The 20,303-nt window shown below is 45.3% G+C and overlaps 1 protein-coding gene across 5 annotated transcripts in view; it reads right to left on the bottom strand.

Moving 5' to 3' along the window:
- WWP2 (WW domain containing E3 ubiquitin protein ligase 2) overlaps positions 1-20,303 on the bottom strand; it is a 181,301-nt gene that overhangs the window by 79,455 nt on the left and 81,543 nt on the right. The window lies entirely within an intron of this gene.

Below are 20,303 nucleotides of genomic sequence, written 5' to 3'. Positions count from 1 at the left end.
ATTTGTAAATTATACCTTAGTAAAATAATAATTTTAAAAAGCCATTGGTGGAGAAAATACACAAGCAAGCAAAAGGTGTAGAAAGCAGGTATGGCGTAAGGATATGCTCCAAAAAACAGCAAGAATGTGGATGGGAATGTGATTCAGGAAAAATTCAAGACCCTACAAACATTTCTGGATTAATACATGTAGGGATTCTATACAGACTAGGGACACATCTCTCCCAAATGTTGAGAATTCATAGCTAGGCTGGGGGTGGCGGCTCACACCTGTAATCCAGCACTTTGGGAGGCCAAGTGCGGAGGATTGCTTGAGCCCAAGAGTGCAAACGCAGCCTGGCAACATAGGAAGACCTCATTTCCATAAAAAGTTGCTTTAAATTAGCCAGGTATAGTGGCAAGTGCCTGTGATCCCAGCTATGCGGGGAGGCTGAGGTGAGAGGATCAGTTGAGCCCGGGAGGTCGAGGATGCAGTGAGCTGTGATCGCACCACTGCACTCTCTCCTGGGCAATAGAGCGAGAGATCCTGTCTCTTAAAAAAAAAAAAAAAAAAAGGAATTCATGGCTGGCTGGATACCAGGTTCTAAGCATACTTTTCTATCTTGGTAAAAGAGGCCCAGAATATGAAAGGGAGGTTCACTGACCCCAGATTCAGGCCCACTGATACTCAAGTTCAGCAAAAGAGAAGTTTCAAGGTATAAAAACTGATTATTAGCCAGGCACGGTGGCTCATGCCTGTAATTCCAGCACTTGGGAAGGCCGAGGTGGGTGGATCACCTGAGGTCAGGAGTTTGAGACCAGCCTGGGGAATGGAGGTTGCAGTGAGCTGAGATCCTGCTGCTGCACTTCAGCCTAGGTGACACAGCAAGACTCTATCTCAAAAAAACAAAACAAGGGCCAGGCGCAGTGGCTCACGCCTGTAATCCCAGCACTTTGGGAGGCGGAGGTGAGTGGATCACCTGAGGTCGGGAGTTCGAGACCAGCCTGACCAACATGGAGAAACCCTGTCTCTACTAAAAATACAAGATTATCCAGGCATGGTGACGAATGCTTGTAATCCCAGCTACTCAGGAGGCTGAGGCAGGAGAATCACTTGAACCCTGGAGGCGGAGGTTGCGGTGAACCGAGATCACACCATTGCACTCCAGCCTGGGCAACAAGGGCGAAACTCTGTCTCAAAACAAACAAACAAAACAAAACAACCTGATTATTGATTTTCCTCCTATAAAACAGCCACAAAAAGTAAAATTGCCTAATAAAACTCTTCTCACATTCCAATCCGGGTGAGCGGTATTTGCCTAGGATTACTAGAACCAAGAGGGCTCCCCACCTCAAGTCTGTCCTTCCTCTGAGCACACTCTTAACTGGTCATTGTCTTTTAATAGCTGCATGCAAAAAAAAATTCAGTGGAGCTGGGCCAGTTTCCAGTGAGACAGAACCAGAAAGAAACAGGCACTTAAAATAGAAGCATGAAAAAATAAAAAAAAAAGGAAGCCGTAATGGGAAAAGAAACAGTGTCCACCACCCTGAGAAGCACCAATAAATAAACCTACTCCCACCTGCACCCCCCTCAATTCTTCCTCCCCACTCAAATGTGGATTAGAAAAAAAAAAAAAAAAAAATGGAGAAGGTGGGTAAAAGGAGAAGCGAACCAGGAAAGGCACAATTAGAGTTAAAATCGGCCCCTTCCAGTCATTGCAAAGGCAATTTACGGCTCCATTCCACACCCTACTCGGGACTGCCAGCCTCACAAATGACAGGGAAGGTAAAAATAAAACCGCTGCCAAGTCCATTCTAAATTACTGAAAGACTTCCGGAAGACAAACAATTTCCTTTTGCTCACCCTAGAGAACAGAGCAACCTTCTCAAAGGTGGCAATTTTATTAGACTAAAAACACTCACCTTGAGAGAGAATGTACAGTCAATGGTGACTTGTCCAATCTACTTCCAGGCTGTATGCTGGGCTTAGCTGAGAAGAGTGCGCAAACGCCCTCTCAAACTTGAAAGACAGCTAGAGAGTTCAGAGGGGAAGTGTTCACCTGCTCAACGCGGCCATTGATGGCTTGAGAGACCCTGAACAGAGACAGCAGCCTGTGATTTGTCCTATGACCTGACATCCCCTGACCCTGAATTATGAGTGCGTAGGACACTGTCGCCGCTTAGGAGATGAGCATCCCAGCCCATCAACCTCCACTGCGCACAGGAGGAATCTCCATGGGGCTGGCCCCCAAGGAATGCAGAGGACAACCTGTCCAGGTGCGCCAGAAAAGCGTCTTCACTTTCCTGCTACCGGCATCAATCCCTGTTTGAATCTGGCCCACTCACTGCCTCCTTTTACCATAGCCCCAGACCAGAAAGGACTACACAGGACCTTGAATGAATGGGGCACTACAGTATATTAGAGTGTTCTTCCTTTTCTCTTTTTTTTTTTTTAAATAGAGATAGAATCTTGCTATGTTGTCCTGGCTGGTCTCAAACTCCTGGCCTCAAGCAATCCTCTGGCCTCGGCCTCCCAAAGTGTTGGGATTAGACGCATGAGCTGGGTACAGCATTATTTCTAAGTGTTCTGACATGACAAATCACAAGGCAGGAATTCAGCAGGAGGGAGGCAGGATCCAAAAAGAATATGTTCAATGGACATTCCTCAAAATACCTCTCTAGACCCCTACCAAGGGGCAGTCAGACCCTTTGCTGATCTCCTTGCCCCGCATACCCTTCCTGGACTTTCCACCCAGGTGGCCAAACTCCTAGGCCAAATCTCGGTCTAAATGTCACTCATCTCCCAGGCTACAGTAAATTTCCTTTCATTCTCTCATAACATCCTAATCATTCCCTTTATGGCACTGCTGTGTGTCATTACATATTCATGAGGGCAGGGACCAAGTCTTGTTTTGTGAACCTCTGGAGACTTGGCACCTAGTGCGTGCCTGGCCCACAGTAGGCATTCAGGAAATATTTGTTGAATGAAGGAAAGATGCAAGCTGTCAGGTTTAAAATCACTCTTGGGCCTGTAATCTCCAGTACTTTGCATATTCTTTCCAATCCAGTCACTCATCACCTCCCCGACCCCTTTAAAAAATGGAATCGGACCACCACACCTGGCTAATTTTTTGATATTTTTTTTATAGCAATGGGGGTCTCGAACTCCTGAGGTGAAGTGATCCTCCCATCTCGGCCTCCCAAAGTGCTGGGATCACAGGTGTGAGCCGTCGTGGCTGGCCCATTTGAGAGAATCTTTCTACTGTGGGAAGAATTTCTAAAATGACCTCCCTCCCATTCTAGCCCCCCTCCGATGCCTAAAACCTGTGAATATGACAAGGTGCCACACCCTTGAGTATGTCGTTATGTACCACAACGGACCTTAAGAAAGGGGACCATCCGAGGGGTCACCCAGTCTAATTAGCATCACATCACCTCCTGAAAGCAGAGCGCCTTCTCCAGCAGGTGGCAGGAGAGAAAATCAGATTCAAATCACAGGGACATCCGACACTCCTCTCCTGGCTTGAAGGTAGAGGGGGCACCATGAGAAGCAATGCAGGGGATCGGTGGGTGGGAAGCTTAAGGAGTTGAGGGAGACCCCCAGTGATGGTCAGCAAGGAATAGGCACCTCAGTCCTACAACTGCAAGTAACTAAATTCAGCTAAGGACCCCTGAATAACTTTTTTTTTCTTTTGCTCTCTTTTGAGACAGGGTCTCCCTCTGTCGCCCAGGCTGGAGTGCAGTGGTGCAATCACTGCATCCTTGACCTCCCTGGGCTCAAGTGATCCTCCTGCCTCAGCCTCCTGAGTAGCTGGGATGACAGGCGTGTGCCACCATGCCTAGCTAATTTCTGTATTTTTTGAGATGGGATTTGGCTATGTTGCTCAGGCTGGTCTCAAACTCCTGGACTCAAGCCACCTGCCCGCCTCCGTCTGCCAAAGTGCTGGAATTACAGGCGTAAGCCACTGTGCCCGGCCCTGAATGACCTTTGATGCGAATTCTTCCCCAGTGTATGCAGATAAGAATGCTGTTCTACCAGAGCCTTGATTTTGGCCTTGTAAGACCCTGAAGGGAAAAGTCAGCCGTGCGATCCTGGACTTACGACCTACAGAACTGTGAGCTAATAAACGGTGTTGTTTTAAGCCCTGAGTTTGTGGTGATTTGTTACACAGCAATAGAAAACGAATGCAAATAAATGACAACTCAATTTCCACGGTAGAAGATGGAACTCTCAAATACATGTATGGCTAGGGAACAGCCTTGACCCAGTTCTTGCTGGTCTAGTTCAGAAGCCCTCATACGGTTATGACATCACTCTGTGGGACCCATCTCGAAGGAGCAGCATTCCAGTGATCCTAATGTCCTCAAGACACACATTCCTAAGATTCAACAATCACTTGGGAATTTGAACACCTAGATATAAATGAGATGTTACCTATTCTTAGAGGGTAACATTCTTTTCTGGCAGAGTTGAAGTACACAGACTTTACACCTTCTTTTCCCAAACAAGACTTATTTATGTGTCAATTCTTCTCTGATTCCAATATTAACCTTAAAAGCTGCAAGGATTTGAAAAGAACAGTCCATGAAAAGCATTCAACACAGAAATACCATCATGAAGAAACAAACAGACGAAGCCACAAAGACTGCGCAGGCAGTGGGACCCCAGCACACTCTTGGTGGTTCACCTTGCAAGCACAAGGCGGTTCTGATAAAGAGCACCCCCTCTTCTCTGTGGTCCTCAAATTATGGCATCTCAGGAGTCAGGGTGCCAGGGAATGTGAACCAGCAGCATGACCCACCCAGAAGTTTTGGCGAATGAAGAGCAGGAACACGAGACTCTTTCAGCTCAGCAAATATTTACTGAGCTGCTACTACGTGTAGTGAGGCACTATTCTAGGTCCTGCTGGGGACACAAAGATGAATGAGGCACACAGAGCCGTGGCCTGGTGTTTGGGTGAAAGCTTCAGCACCACTTCCCCCAAGCCCCCTCCTCCCCCAAAAAACAACAACCCAGGTGGAAGAAATAACTCCTCGGAAGTCTCCAATTCATCATTCTTTTTCTAAGTGTAAAGAAAAATGTATGACTTTACTTAAAAGAAAACTTTTTTTTTATACTGGTTCTAAAGGTAAAATTTCAAAGAAAAGGAATAAAACCAACTGGGCCCTAATCCCCCATTCTCCACTACAAAATAATGAGTATCTGCACCACATCCTACTCTAAGTTTTCACTAATTTCATTATATTTTCTTTGTGTCATTTTGTCATTACAGAGTTGTACTGTTAGGCTGGATGCGATAGCTTACGCCTATAATCCCAACACTTTGGGAGGCTGAGGAAAGAGGATCCAAGACCAGCCTAGGCAACACAGGAAGACCCAGTCACTACAAAAAAAAAAAAAAAATTTAAAAATTAGCCAGGCATGGTGGCACACACCTGTAGTCTCAGCTTCCTGGGAGACTGAGGTGGGAGGATCACTTGAGACTGGGAGGTCGAGGCTGCGTGAGCTGTGATGGTGCCACTGCACTCCAGCCTGGGTGACAGAGTGAAACCCTGTCTCAAAAAAAGAAAAAAAAGACTTGACCTTCAAAGGTCATTTGAAAACACAAAACACACAAAGTAGACCCAACATATAGACATGCTGTATATAAAACTCAGCATAAGACCAAACAGAAAATCTTCAGGCCATGAGGCAATCAATGAGCTCTTGTTCTCTTCACACCACTGGATGCAGAATTTCAACACTCCATTATCAAATAATCAGGGAGCCAAAGATACCTTCAACCCATCAAGACTTTTCTTGAAAAGGCATACCAAACACAGGCTTAAAATGGAAAGTAACGCCAGGCGTGGTGGCTCACTCCTATAATCCCAGCACTTTGGGAGGCTGAGGCAGGTGGATCACGAGGTCAGGAGATCGAGACCATCCTGGCCAACATGGTGATGGAACACGCCCAGCTAATTTTTGTATTTTTAGTAGAGATGGGGTTTCACCATGTTGGCCAGGATGGTCTCGATCTCCTGACCTCGTGATCTGCCCGCCTCAGCCTCCCAAAGTGCTGGGATTACAGGTGTGAGCCACTGCACCTAGCCACCAAATGGGTTTTTTAATGATTTTTAAAATTAAGGTATAATTTACATAGAGTAAAATTTACCCTTTCTAAGAGTACAGTTTGGCAAGTTTTACCAAATGTTTATAGTGATGTTACCATCACCACAATGGAGACACAGAACATTCCCATTGCTCCCAAAATTTCTTTGTGCCCCTTTGTGGTCAATCCTTCCTCCAATGCCCCGACATCTTCAGACTGGATTTCTGTCCCTAGAATTTTGCCTTTTTCAGGATGTTATATAAATGGAATCATACATAACTTAAGCTTCTATGTCTGGCTTCTTAAGCTTAGCCTAATACTTTTAAGAGTCATTCACATTGTTAGGTTACTTTTTATTTGTCAGACCAAATAAATATACATCTTTTTTAGAGATGGGAGTCTTGTTATGTTGCCCAGGCTGGACTCGAACTCCTGGACTCAAGCAATCCTCCCTCCCAGCTCAGCCTCCCCAGTGGCTGGGACTATAGGCACATACCACTGTGCCTGGCTTCAGACCAAATAAATTTTAAGAGAAAAAGCACTAAAAAAAAGAATGACAAGATAAGGACAAAAAGTTCGATTCATCCGTAAGACGTATGTCAAATTGTACTCTAGATCCAATGAAATAACCTTGAAATACATAAAGCAGAAATTCATCAGAATGATCTGGCGCTACCCTTTACCACTGTCATCTCTTCCTGTGACTCCACTTCCCCTTCCTCTCCAGTGGGACTGGCCTCTCCACTGTTCCCTCAATTCCAAAGGCACATTCCTAACTGAAGGCCTTCCCAACAGCCATTCTTCTGCCCAAACACTCTTTCCCCAGATATCCTCATGGTTACATTCCTTGCCTCCTTCAAATCTTTGCTTAAAAGTCACCTTCTCAACAACACATCTCTTGACTGCTCTATTTAATACTGCAACCGGCTCTTTTATGATACATTTACATATATTTTTTGCATGAATCAAACTCATTTTTTAAGTAATAAAAATCAATAAAACCAAGGGAAAAAAGGAACACTCTGGGATTCTGCATTATTATAGAAACCAAGGCACAAAATGTTTCTAGAGAGGACTAGTCCACGATGTTAAACTGGCAGACAGGTCGGGGGGCTTTGGTGACTGTCATTGCAGCAGAATGATAGAGGCAGAGGGCAGACTGAAGTGAACTAAAAAATACTTAAGAAATAAGGATGGCAGACCCCAAGAATATTGAAACAAATACCTCCACTATATTTTTAATAAGTTAAGGGTGAAGAAAAACTTCATGAAACCCAGTACATGTGAAGCAGAATATAAATTCTAGATTTTGGCCGGGCGCGGTGGCTCAAGCCTGTAATCCCAGCACTTTGGGAGGCCGAGACGGGCGGATCACAAGGTCAGGAGATCGAGACCATCCTGGCTAACACGGCGAAACCCCGTCTCTACTAAAAACACAAAAAATTAGCCGGGCGAGGTGGCGGCGCCTGTGGTCCCAGCTACCCGGGAGGCTGAGGCAGGAGAATGGCGGGAACCTGGGAGGCGGAGCTTGCAGTGAGCTGAGATCTGGCCACTGCACTCCAGCCTGGGCGACAGAGCGAGACTCCGTCTCAAAAAAAAAAAAAAAAAAAAAAAATCTAGATTTTAGTTCTGTTACTATATTTATCTAAAACAAAATGAAAAGCCGGCTGGGCTCAGCTGCTCACGCCTGTAATCCCAGTACTTTGGAAGGCCAAGGCTGGTGGATTGCTTGAGTTCAGAGTTCAAGACTAGCCTGGACAACATGAGGAGATCTTATCTCTACAAAAAATTTTTAAAAATTAGCCTACCATGGTGGTGCACACCTATAGTCCCAGCTATTTGGGAGGCTGAGGCAGGAGGATCACTTGAGCCTTGGAGGTTGAGGCTGCAGTGGGCCGTGATTGCACCACTGTACTCCAGCCTGGATGACAGTACAAGACTCCGTCTCAAAATTTTAAAAAAGAAAACAGGCCAGGAGTGGTGGCCCACACTTGCAATCCCAGCACTTTGGGAGGCCAAGGCGGCCAGATCACCTGAGGTCAGGAGTTCGAGACCAGCCTGACCAAACTGGCGAAACCTCGCCTCTACTAAAAATACAAAAATTATCCAGGCGTAGTGGCAGGTGCCTGTAGTCACAGCTACCCAGGAGGCTGAGGCAAAAGAATCACTTGAACCCAGAAGGCAGAGGTTGCAGTGAGCCAAGATCGTGCCACTGCACTCCAGCCTGGGCAACAGAGCAATATTCCATCTCAAAAATAAACAAACTTAAAAAAAGAAAAGCCTACATACAGAATTGATTCGACGTTTGAAACGAGTCGTTCTATTTAGGCTATTTAAATGCCATCAGAAAGGCAGTCACTAAACCAAACCCCAAATCACCACCTCCACAGACCTTGGCGCTTTAAAAGGAGCCATCCAGTTCCAACAGAATCCGAAAGGAAAAGTCGAACCTCATCTCATCAAACCACAGCCACAAACACCACGGCTGAAGCACCCCTCTTTCCCTGCCATCCACGTCTGTCCAAAGCATTTGCAGCCAGTAGTTCTGTTCCAGTCTTCCATCAGCACATGGCCAAGCTGCCAAGCTCTCATGACTAGAAAGTCATTTCTCCAAGACCCATACTCTGTTTATTAACTTCTCTCTAAACTTTTCTCCTTTCAGTCATGATTTTCTAGGACCAAGAAGTCGTAGAATCCAGATACAGATCTGGTTCAAGTAGAACTAGCACTCACGTGCCCTGAATTGTGGTGGCCCTTACTGTGCCCCTGTGGTTCACTGTCAGGAATACAATGTTTTGCTCTGTGTCTCTTCAGTTAGGTTTTCATTTCTCCTCCTATGGGTGCACTTTCAGAGAAATGACTCTGTCCCGGAGCCAGGCAGTACCAACGTTTCATGAAGTCTGATGAACACCAAAGCCAACCATCATGGCGGATGTGGTTTTAAAGTGACATCTTCATTAGCTCCCCACCTCTTGCATCTCTTGTCTTCATGAATGACAGCACAGTAGAGGAATCTGGGAGTTCCCCCCGCTCACCTTGTCTCATTAGCCAGCCATGCAGTCCTGCTTAATGACACCTCCTAGGTATTTCTCTTGTCTCCTCTCTATTCGCTACTGCCCAAGGCTAGTCATCAATTGCAACCTCACCAGTTCCTGCAAGAGTCCTCTTCATCAGTCCCTGAGTCTTGTCTCAGCCCCACTGTGTCAAACGTTCCCACCCTCTTCTATCCTATATGCCCGCCCTGACTCATTGCAGGGCCTAGAAGACTTCCAGACCCTCCTGCAGATAGTCTCTGGGTGTGATTTAGGTTGCACCAATGAGAAGTTCTTGCAGGAAAGTTGGAAAGCAGAAGGAAGGCAGAAGCCATTTGTCCTATGGTGGTGGTGACTGGCAGGGGCTCCAGCAGACTCCATGTCTCATCGCCTGGACACCCGCTTCATACATGTAAAGCGGTCACAAGGGCGCGGCAATTTCTTGGCGTGTGAACTGGAGCTGCAAGTCTGTAAGCCTGAAACCAAAGACCTCAGGAAGACCCCTCACTCCTATTGCACCAGCCCATCCAGTGACTTTTATAAGCATCTAATTCCCCATATTAAATCCTTTTCTGCTCAAAATACCTAGAGTGGTTTCTGTTTCCTGCAATGAACCCCAACTGATACAGTTCTGAATTCATCCATTAGACTACTTTCCTGAATAATTCACCGCAGAAATAGCATTACCATACCCTTGCTCAAAATCCACTGGTTCCCTGTCTCCAAAGAATAAAATCTACAGTCCTCAGTAAAACACAAAAGGCCCTTTGTGAACTGCTCTTGCCTTCAAACCATCTCCTACAGCAGGGACTGGCAAACTTTCTGCAAAGAGCCAAATCATAAATGTTTTAGGTTTTGCTGACCATATGATCTCTGTTCTAACTACTTAACATGCCATCGTAGCATGAAAGTAGCCACAGACAATATGAAAATAAGTGAGTATGGCCATATAAAAATAAAATTGTATTTCCCAAAACAGATGGTAAAGAGAATGAGAAGACAAGCCGCAGACTGGGAGAAAATATTGGCAAAATATATATCTGATAAAGAACTGCCATCCAAAATATACAAAAAATGCTTAAACTCAACAATAAGAAAATGAACAACCAGATTTTTAAAATGGGCAAAGGACCTGAACAGACACCCTGCCAAAGAAGATATACAGATGGAATATAAGCATATGAAAAGACTCTCCATATCATAAGGCCAGGCAAAGTGGCTCATGCCTGTAATCCCAACAATCTGGGAGGCCGAGGTGGGCGGATCACCTGAGGTCAGGAGTTCAAGACCAACCTGGCCAACATGGTGAAACCCAGTTTCTACTTAAAATACAAAAAAATTAGCAGGGTGTGGTTGCAGGTACCTGTAATCCCAGCTACTCAGGAGGCTGAGGCAGGAGAATCACTTGAACCTGGGAGGTGGAGGGTGCAGGCAGCCGAGATCGCACCATTGCACTCAGCCCGGACAACAGAGTGAGGCTCTGTCTCAAAAAAAAAAAAGACTCTCCACATCATATATCATCCAGGAAATGCAAATTAAAGTGAGATATCACTAGATACCCATTAGAATAGGCAAAATCCAGAAAACGGACCACATCAAACGCTGGGGAAGATGTGGAGCAACAGGAACTCTCATCATTGCTGGTGGCAATGCAAACTGGTGCAGTCGTTCTGGAAAACACTTTAAGCAGTTTCTTACAAAACTAAGCATACTCTTACCATATGACCCAGCAATCATGTTTCTTTGTATTTACGCAAGTGAGTTAAAAACTTTGTTTTGTTTTGTTTTGTTTGAGATAGAGTCTCGCTGCTCTGTCGCCAAGGTGGAATGCAGTGGCACGATCTCAGCTCACTGCAACCTCCACCTCCCAGATTCAAGCTATTCTCCTGCCTCAGCCTCCTGAGTAGCTGGGACTACAGGAGCGCACCACCACGCCCAGCTAATTTTTTTTGTATTTTTACTAGAGACGGGGTTTCACCATGTTGACCAGGATGGTCTGGATCTCTTGACCTTGCGATTTGCCCGCCTCGGCCTCCCAAAGTGCTAGGACTACAGGCGTGAGCCACCGTGGCCAACCGAGTTGAAAACTTTTATCTGCACAAAAACCTGCACACTGATGTTTATGGCAGCTTTATTATTCATCATTGCCAAAACCTGGAAGCAACCAAGATGTCCTTCAGTAAATGAATGAATAAACTGTGAAGGAGGAATGTAAAAGTGAATGGATAAACTGAGGTATATGCAGACAATGAAATATTATTCTGTACTCAAAAAATCAAGCCATGAGAAGACGTGAAAGAAATGTAAATCTCAATTACTAAGTGAAAAAAGCCAATCTGACAAGGCTATATACTCTATGAGCCAACTATATGACATTCTGGAAATGACAAAGCTATGCAGACAATAAAAAAATCAGTGGTTACAAGGGGCGGGGGACAGGAGGGAGAGGTGAATAGACGAAGCACAGGGGAGTGAAACTACTCTGTATGACACAGTAATGGTGGATACATGTCAGTGCCAAGGCACGTGGATCACTTGAGTCCAGGAGTTCAAGACCAGCCTGGCCAACATGGTGAAACCCCATCTCTACTAAAAACACAAAAAAAAATTAGCTGGGCATGGTGATGCATGCTTGTAATCCCAGCTACTCAGGAGGCTGAGGCATGAGACACTTGAACCTGGGAGGCAGAGGTTGCAGTAAGCTGAGATTGCGCCACTGCACTCCAGCCAGTGGAATGACAGAGCAAGACTCTGCCCAAAAGAAAAAAATTAAAGAGTGAACCCTAACATAAATTATGGACTTTGAGTGACAATGATGTGTCAATGTAGGCTCATCATTCTAACAAATGTACCACTCTGGTGGGGGATGCTGACAGTGGGGAAGAGGGTATGGTATGTATGTTTGGGGTAACCTAAAAGTGCTCTAAAAAAAAAAATCACAGCAGATTTCACCCAGCAAAAACAAACAAACAAACAAACAAGAACACCAACAAAAAAGCAGGTGGCAGGCTGGATTTGACCTGCAAACTCTAGTTTGCTATGTTATCATCCCTAATATCTTACACATCAACATTACTAAATGACTTTTGTTTCCTCAAATATGTCACGTTCTCTTACTCCGCCTTGCCTTCGCTCATGCTGTACCCTCTGCTTGCCGTGACATCCCTGACCCCCACTTCGTTGGTCAGGCAAACTCCTTCAAAATACAGTTCAAGTGTGGGAGGTCTTCCCCAAATCCCCCGGGCAGATCTAGGTAATGTCCCACTACATTCTTCTTGCATGTGTATATACCATCACCATGGATCCATCATGCTAGACTCTAAGTGTCATCCATGCATCTCTCTCCTACTAGAGACACTCCCTGATGTCAGGGACCCTGACTTTTCATCTTTTAATCACCACGACCTAGCTCAGAGCCTCACATTCATGTATATCAAATGAATATTACCTTCAACAGCAGAGATCTGTCTTCCTTCCTTCTAGTTTATAACCAGCTTCCTGGTGCACACCACATCTGGCGTTATAAACATCTCTCTAGGCTCATACAGAATAAATGCCAAATAAATACCTATTCAATAAATAAATGTATAAGGTACCGTGTATCATTTTAACTGATGCAAAATTAATAAACCAATGTATAAATGAATGTGTAATTAATCTCCATGATTTTTTTTTTTTAAGAGACAGGGTCTCCCTGTGTTGCCCAGGCTGGAGTGCAGTGGCACGATCGTAACTCATTGCAGCCTCAAACTCCTGGTCTCAAGCGATCCTCCTGCCTCAGCTTCCCACACAGCCACCATGCCCAGCCATGATTACCTTTCAATGTCTGGCTTGGAGAATGCAGTGGGATGCCTGATCACTGTCTCAATACTATTCCATATTTACCAATTGCTCAGAAGAAAGCCCTGCCTATAAGCAGGGACTTTGAGCATGGACTATGTCTTAATTATCATTGAATGAATAAATAAATAAATAATAAATAAATAAACAAGATTTACTCCATTGTCTTCCCCAGCTACAGAAATGAGGCAATAGCCAGATTTTAAGCATAAGCTATTACATGAGAGGGCTTTCCTGCTGACAGGGCAACATCTCTAAATAACTGCAGCTCCCAATCAAGCAGCCTTTAGTCACCTCAGTGGAAGGAGGGGTGGCAACTGCCAGCTGACAATGACTGTGAGAATGGCCTAGTGCCCAAGGCTCAGATCCCATCCACCCTCCACCCCTCCTCCCTGCTAGCTCTGCTTCCCAATTCTCCCGGCCCTCCCAGGACTTCCTGAAGTGTTCACAGTGGACTCACACCCGCCTGAGTTTATTTTTCTTTCCTTTCTGGGATAGGCTGTCTGCAGACACAGTTGATGATCTATTTAGAGCTCACCAGAGACGGTTAGGCTTTATAAGTCTCCGAGATTACAGATCTTTTACATCTTCAGAGGCCTTTAATGCCAAGGCAAGGGAGCCAATAAATCTGATATGTTTTCATCAAAGCAGGGCAAAAAAGAAGAGTACAGGAGGGAGAAAGAAAACTATCTAAGAGGCTCTGAAACTTTTCCATGTAAAAAAATCACTGGGAAGGACATGTTAAAATGCAGATTGTGACCAACATTGGCCACCACTGAGAGCTGATGATGGCCACCAGCAAATTCAAGGTCCCCAGCCCTACACGCACACACAAACACATATACACACACACTCTATCTCATGCACGTTCACATGCACTCTTAAACAAAATAGCTTAAATACATATACACGTTAAGAAAGGAAAATAAATTGTTCAAGCCTCTATATATAGCTTTTTTTTTTTTTTTTTTTGAGACAGCATCTAGCTCCGTTGCCCAGGCTGGATTGCAGGGGCTCCATCTTTGCTCACTATAGCCTCAAACTCCTAGGCTCAAGCAATCCTCCCAACTCAGCCTCCCAAAGTGCTGGTATTACAGGCATGAGCCATTGCACCTAGCTATAGTAGACAGCTTCTTTTTTATTTTATTATTATTTTTTTTTTTTTTGAGATGGAGCCTCGCTCTTGTTGCCCAGGCTGGAGTGCAATGGCGCGATCTGGGCTCACCACAACCTCCGCCTCCTAGATTCAAGTGATTCTCCTGCCTCAGTCCCCCAAGTAGCTGGGATTACAGGCAGGTACCACCACACCCGGTTAATTTTGTATTTTTCTTTTTTTTAGTAGAGACAGGGTTTCTCCATGTTGGTCAGGCTGGCCTCGAACTCCCGACCTCAGGTGATCCACCCGCCTCAGCCTCCCAAAGTACTGGGATTAAACCCAGTCCATGCGCTGAACCATGGTGCCCAGCCAACAGCTTCTACTAAGATCCTTTACATTAATCCCTATTAATGAAAAATTTTATGAACCAAAAAGAAAATTAAATGCATTCTTCTCGTTTTTTGTTGTTGTTGTTGTTGTTGTTCCATTTCCCTGTATGACTATGGAAATTTTACTGAGATTCTAGACAGAAGCAGCAGATATTCAAGCCAGAGGAAATCGTGAGGTGCTAGGAGGAGCAGCTCCACTCACAGACAGTCCTGTGGGCTTCATTCCAACTTGACTCCCTGCTATGGTTTGGATGCAGCTTGTCCCCACCAAAATTCATGTTGAAATTTGATTCCCAATGTGGCAGAGTTGGGAGGTGAGACCTAGTGTTTGGGTCATGGGAGTGGATCCCTCATGAAAAAATTAATGTCCTCTCACGGGGGTGAGTGAGTTCTCTCTGTTGGGAACCCACAAGAATGTGGTATTAAAAAGAGCCCGGCCGGGCACGGTGGATCATGCCTGTAATCCCAGCACTTTAAGAGGCCGAGGCAGGCAGATCACCTGAGGTCAGGAGTTCAAGACCCACCTGACCAACATGGAGAAACCCCATCTCTACTAAAAATACAAAATTAGCCAGGCAGCTACTCGAGAGGCTGAGGCAGGAGAATAGCTTGAACCTGGGAGGCAGAAGTTGCGGTGAGCTGAGATCGCACCATTGCACTCCAGCCTGGGCAACGAGAGTGAAACTCCATCTCAAAAAAATAAAAAAACTAAGAAAAATAAATTAAAAAATTAAAAAGACCAGGCACAGTGGCTCACGCTTGTAATCCCAACACTTTGAGAGGCCAAGGTGCATGGATCACCTGAGGTCAGGAGTTTGAGACCAGCCTGACCAATATGGTGAAACCTGTCTCTACTAAAAATGCAAAAATTAGTCAGGCATGGTGGCGTGTGCCTGTAGCCCCGGCTATTCGGGAGGCTGAGACAGAAGAACTGCCTGACCCCAGGAGGTGGAATTTGTAGTGAGCCGAGATCGTGCTACAGCACTCCAGCCTGGGTGACAGAGCAAGACTCCATCTCAAATAAATAAATAAATAAATAAATAAATAAATAGAGGCTGGCAGCAGGTGTGGAGCCTGGCACACACCTGTAGTGCCAGCTACTTGGCAGGCTAAAGCAAGAGGATCACTGGAGCCTAGGATTTTGAGGCTGCAGTGAGCTGTGAGTGTGCCATTGCACTCTAGCCTGGGTGACAGAGCAAGACTCTAAATATATATTTGGTTTGAAGAAGAATAAAATAATGAACACTTCGGACCCATCACCCAGGCAAAGTAACAACATGACCAGTACCTTAGAAACTTTCTTTGTACTCTTTCCTCATTATACCTGTCTTCCTCCTCCCAAGATAACCACCCTCCTGAACTCAGGGTTCATTATTCTTTTTTTTTTTTTTTTTTTTTTTTTGATGCAGAGTCTCACTCCGTCACTTAGGCTGGAGTGCAGTGGTGCAAACTCAGCTCACTGCAACCTCCACCTCCCGGGTTCAAGTGATTCTCCTGCCTCAGCCTCCCAAATAGCTGGGATTACAGATGCATGCCACCATGCCCAGCTAATTTTTATATTTTTAGTAGAGAAGTTGTTTCACCATGTTGGCCAGGCTGATCTTGAATTCCTGACCTCAAGTGACCCACCCACCTCGGCCTCCCAAAATGCTGGGATTACAGGCATGAGCCACCACACCCAGCCCCATCCATTTTTTACAGTTTTACTGCCTTTGAAGGTACGCATACAACATGTATTGTTTGACTTTGCATTTTTCATCTTTCTACATATGACATCATACTACACACTGTTTTCTATGACCTGCTTCTCTTATTCAACATTATGTTTCTAAGATTTTACCATATGGATATAACCATCTTTCACCTATTTTTACTATGAGAGAGTATTCCATTATAGGAGTATATGATAATTTATGATATAAACTCTTTCTTTACACAATCAGACCTCTGATTCCATATTAACATAATCTGTGGGCAAACAAATGTATGCCACATGAATTGCTGGTGGTAGTCTCATGCTGGCTTCCATTTGCCAGACCAGATAATTTTTTTTTTTTTTTAAGACAGAGTCTGACTCTGTCGCCCAGGCTGGAGTGCAGTGGCACGATCTCGGCTCACTGCAAGCTCCGTCTCCCAGGTTCAGGCAATTCTCCTGCCTCAGCCTCCCAAGTAGCTGGGATTACAGGTGCACACTACCATGCCCAGCTAATTTTTGCACTTTTAGTAGAGACAGGGTTTCACCATGTTGGCCAGTCTGGTCTCAAACTCCTGACCTCAAGTGATCTGCCCGCCTCAGCCTCCAAGACAGCTGAGATTACAGGCGTGAGCCACTGTGCCCAGGCTTCATCTGATTATTCCTGAAGAGGAAGCAAGATCCTACTAAGAAATGGAGCTGCGAGACCTTGCTTAGCAAGCAAATGGTGCTCTGTGGGATGAGCTTGGAGGAATGAACCCCTCAGATAAAACCCTTTCACAGTTCCAGTTCTACAGCTTTACCAAGCAGGGAAAAGGAGAGGAAAGGGCTGCTTTGACATTAGAGTCTTCACCTTCATGGGCACGTCAGAGCACCTTTGTTTGATCACAGTGAATAGCACCCAAGTCCAAGAAAAACCTACCCTTCAGACAGCAAAAGCTAAATATTTAGTCTGGGAGGCAGCAGGCAGAAGCCCATCATTCTCTCTGCCCCCAGAAAGCAAGGACAGCAAAGGACTGCCCTTGATCCCAAAAGTCTGATTCATCACCTCTCAACTACAGTCCTTGATGTAAATGCACCGGTAACGCCTCACTTCCCAGGCTTAGCAGGGAGGGGGGTAGGTGTGCACAAACGACAGTCTCCAGACACAAAGAAAACCCACTGCCACTTCCACCGAGTGCTCCCGTTGCATAAGGCCCTCTGACTGACATGCCTTATCTCAGTTCATTCCCACAATAACCCTGCAACAACCCTGTGAGGCAGGTGATATCCCCACTTTACACCTGAAAAAAAATGGGCATCTGAGAGGTTTTGTGACTTATCCAAAATCACATAGCAAGTAAGTGACAGGCCAGGATTCGATCTGCATCTCCTGATTCCAAAGCCCTACACCGTTATCCAACAGACTACTCAGCCACCACCTACAATGATAAGCACGTGTGTACAGTGACCTTCATACCTGCAACAGCAAAGTGGAAAGGGAGCTTTAAGGAGGCAAAGAGACAGTCTTTGGGTAATATTTGCAAAAGTGTTTCCTGCTGAATGGCAACAGGTTCCACGTGAGTGCAGAATGAATACTTACCTAAATTGCAGAGGCCCGGGAAAACTCAGACGCTACACGTAGTAAAAGCCTGCAGCAGCTAACAGACTGCAGAGGACTCCGATACGGCTTACACTATCTGGAAGGCACCTTGCTCACCATCTAACTAGCACTGAATGTCTACCACGTGTGATGGGCCAAAATGAATCCCATTTCCTGTTGCAGCCTGGCTGCTGCGACACCAATGACCTGGTGTCATTCTCAACACCAATGACAACAAATAAGTTTTAACAGGATCTCTGAATTGCAAGGTCGATGAACTGGAGGAATTCAGAGACCAGTAAATAGGTCAAGAATTTAGATCCAAACTTGTTAAGAGCTGAATCTGACTTTGAGCCCCAAATTAAGTGATATGGGTGTGTCTGAGACAAATTTTCCAACTCAGCTAAAAGACTAAGATGCAGTTACTAGCACCAAAGCTGAGAAGGCATCACTCTCTAAAGAGTGATTTCACTCAAGTATTCTTCCCTCTCTAAAGAGTGAAATGTTCAAGTATTCCTCGCCCACCGCTGTTCTAGCTTAAGAAACTGTTTCCTCCAGTTCCAGGTGCCCATCATGGCTTTGTTGACAAAAGATTTGCCAATTACACTGTCATTCGTCACCCCGTGAGACCCAACTATTGTAAGTCACCTACCGAGACACAGAAAACATGACTGGTCTTCGGGAGCGAGGCAACGCCTTTACAGTGACTTGGAAAAAAGAGAATGGGGAAATGGCATCTCTGCTTCTAATAAGGGTACGGAAAAAAGATCCGAATGTACATCTTGTCTTGCTCCCGCCACCTGCCAGTCACTGCAACCTCATAAGCCCATAAAACAATCAAATCCGGAGAAGCTGACGGCTGTCCTCAGAGGGATCTTTTAAGATGTTGCGGGTATTGGCTAAAATCATATTCCATTTCTCAAAGCATTATTCCCCCTCCCTGGGATCTGTTTGGGAAGTTTTTTGGTTTTTTGGTTTTTTTTTTTAACCAAACATAGTCTCACTCTGTTACCGAGGCTATAGTGTAGTGCCTTGTTGCTAGCTCAGTGCAGCTGCAGCCTCAAACTCTTGGGCTCAAGCAATCCTCCTACCTCAGCCTCCCAAGTAGCTGGGACTACAGGCACACACTACCATGCCCAGCTCATTTTTCTATCTTTTATAGAGACCGAGTCTCCCTATGTTGCCCAGGCTGGTCTTGGAACTCCTGGCCTCAAGTGATCCTCCCACCTTGATCTTCCAAAAGAGCTGGAATTACAGGCATGAGCCACTGTGCCTGGCCTCATTTAGGAAGATTTTTACTGCCAGTTACTTACCTACTCTCTGCAAGTAATAAAGATTTACAAACACATTTGTAGTTCGTACTTTTAAGATTATTTTCCTCAAAATGTCCTTTAAATATCTGGGGATTTTGCACATGCAATAAACAATAAACAAAGGTGCGAACCCTCTCCCTCATCTCTCTATACTTAGAGTTATTTTCCTGGCTAGATGTTCAGTTACCATGGAAATTAGTTTGCACCACTAACACAGGTATAAAATGGGAATTTCGGTAAATTAAATTACTTCATTTGTAAAATGTATAACAAGTATAATATTTGGACTCTAAGTGTAGGAGGTCTTTTTTTTTTTTTTTTTTTTTTTTTTGAGACGGAGTCTCGCTCTGTCGCCCAGGCTGGAGTGCAGTGGCATGATCTCTGCTCACTGCAAGCTCCGCCTCCCGGGTTCATGCCATTCTCCTGCCTCAGCCTCCCGAGTAGCTGGGACTACAGGCGCCCGCCACCACGCCCGGCTAATTTTTTGTATTTTTAGTAGAGACGGGGTTTCACCGTGTTAGCCAGGATGGTCTCAATCTCCTGACCTCGTGATCCGTCTGCCTCGGCCTCCCAAAGTGCTGGGATTACAGGCGTGAGCCACCGCGCCCGGCCTGTAGGAGGTCTTAACCAACACTCCAAGGGAACCCTGGGCCACCCCCTAAAGCAGAATGCACGACAGAAAATCTCACAAAGAACCATTGCTCTAAGCATTTCTATGTGTGTCCTGGAAGAATAACTGTGGCAGCAGCACCTGACATACAAAAGAGCAGTCGAGTTTCCTGTTCGACGGTTCTTTGATCCAATAACCTACTTAGCCAGTCCCAATCTTCGTCAAGGAGCCTCTGACCCTTCTAAGAATCCTGAATTCTTTCACAGCCATAAAAAATGAATAAAAAGTAAGCCTATAATCTTAGCTTATGCTAGATTATAGCACAGTGGCTTATGCCTATAATCTTAGCACTTTGGAAGGCCAAGACAGGAGAATCAGTTGAGTCCAGGAGTTTGAGACCAGCCTGGGCAACATGGTAAAATCCCATCTCTAGAAAAATTAAAAAATTAGCTAGGCGTGGTGGCACATGCCTGTGGTCTCAGCTACTTAGGATGCTGAGGTGGGTCTGCATCTTGAGCTCAGGAGGTCAAGCCTGCCATGAGCCGTGATGGTGCCACAGCACTCCAGCCTGGGCAACAGAGTAAGACCCCATATCAAAAAACAAAACAAAAGAATGAAATCACGTCATGTCCTTTGCAGCGACATAAATATAGCCGGAGGCTGGAGGCCATTATCCTA

This window comes from Theropithecus gelada, chromosome 20, assembly GCF_003255815.1.
Source record: "Theropithecus gelada isolate Dixy chromosome 20, Tgel_1.0, whole genome shotgun sequence".
Taxonomy (NCBI): Eukaryota; Metazoa; Chordata; class Mammalia; order Primates; family Cercopithecidae; genus Theropithecus; species Theropithecus gelada.
Note: the sequence above shows the minus strand (reverse complement) of the source record. Positions and strands in the feature narration are given on the sequence as shown.